The sequence below is a fragment of the Gavialis gangeticus genome, unplaced genomic scaffold (assembly GCF_001723915.1).
Source record: "Gavialis gangeticus isolate Ggan-Ray unplaced genomic scaffold, GavGan_comp1, whole genome shotgun sequence".
Classification (NCBI taxonomy): domain Eukaryota; kingdom Metazoa; phylum Chordata; order Crocodylia; family Gavialidae; genus Gavialis; species Gavialis gangeticus.
Window position 1 is genome coordinate 43,555,712 of NW_017729025.1, and position 976 is coordinate 43,556,687.

General features: G+C 55.9%; 1 long non-coding RNA gene across 1 annotated transcript in view; it reads left to right on the top strand.

Moving 5' to 3' along the window:
* The first annotated feature begins 718 nt into the window (after positions 1 to 718).
* LOC109299451 overlaps positions 719 to 976 on the top strand; it is a 13,567-nt gene continuing 13,309 nt past the window's right edge. The window contains exon 1 of the long non-coding RNA XR_002097854.1: positions 719 to 751. This is a non-coding gene — a long non-coding RNA (uncharacterized LOC109299451). The remainder of the gene's footprint in view (positions 752 to 976) is intronic.

Here is a 976-nt window from a genome sequence, read left to right on the forward strand (position 1 = left end):
AAAAAAGGAGGCCAAGCCCAGGACAGCTGAAGCCCTGACAAGTGCTTGGAAGCCTGAAGGGTTGCTCCCTTTAAGAGGAAACACCCCAAGGAAAATGAAGACCCCAGTGCATGAGTGTGGTCAGGACAGAACCAGCAGCTAAGAGAATCAGAGGTGCTACTCCCCTGCCCAGGGACTGCCTCCTCAATAGATGAACCATAACATCAAAGGTGTGGCAGGTGAGAGACTAGCAGTGAGGTGGGACCAGAGAGGGTGGGCAGACAGCTCGGACCCAAGCAGGCACCAGGTGTCAGGGTAGTAGATGGCCTGTTACAGTTTTTTTTATAAAAGTTGTTGTGATGGAGCACCTTTGGGGTGCTTGCCACATGACAGGGGCTGCTGTAGGCTGGGGCAGAGCCCAGCAGGGAAAGCGGCCAAGTGAAGCCCCTGCAGATCTCATTCCAAGGGGGGAGGTGGGTGGCGGCACACCTTTAGGGATGCTCGCTGCTTGAGAGTTCTCACAGGCTCCGAGGAGAACCTGCTTTGGAGGAGCAGCAAGGGAAACCTCTCCCGGTTACCATTTTCGGGGGGAGGTGTGTGGCAGGGCACGGTTAGTGCCTGCCACTTTAAGACCTAAGCCAAGCAACTGGCAAGTGCCTGATTGGGGTGGCCATTTTAGATCTCTGGCCACCCATATAAACAGGGCAGTTCACTGCTGGCAGAGGAGACATCAACATTGCCTGGCTGCAAGGCTGCTTGTGTCATCCTGGAGGTAAGGGCAGGAGCTGTAGGGGATGATTAGGAGGCTCCTGGTTCTGGGCATGACATAAAACTGCACCCTGCCAGGAGTGGGTGGCTTGGTGGGGCTCTCAGTGGTGTGGGAGCCCCCAGGAAATGCCAGGCAAGTTATCACCCTGGTGAAAGGCAGGTAGGGGCACCTTAACTCTAGCCCTCACCTTCGGGTGGGTTTGCATAACACTGGAGGCAGTTGGGGCCA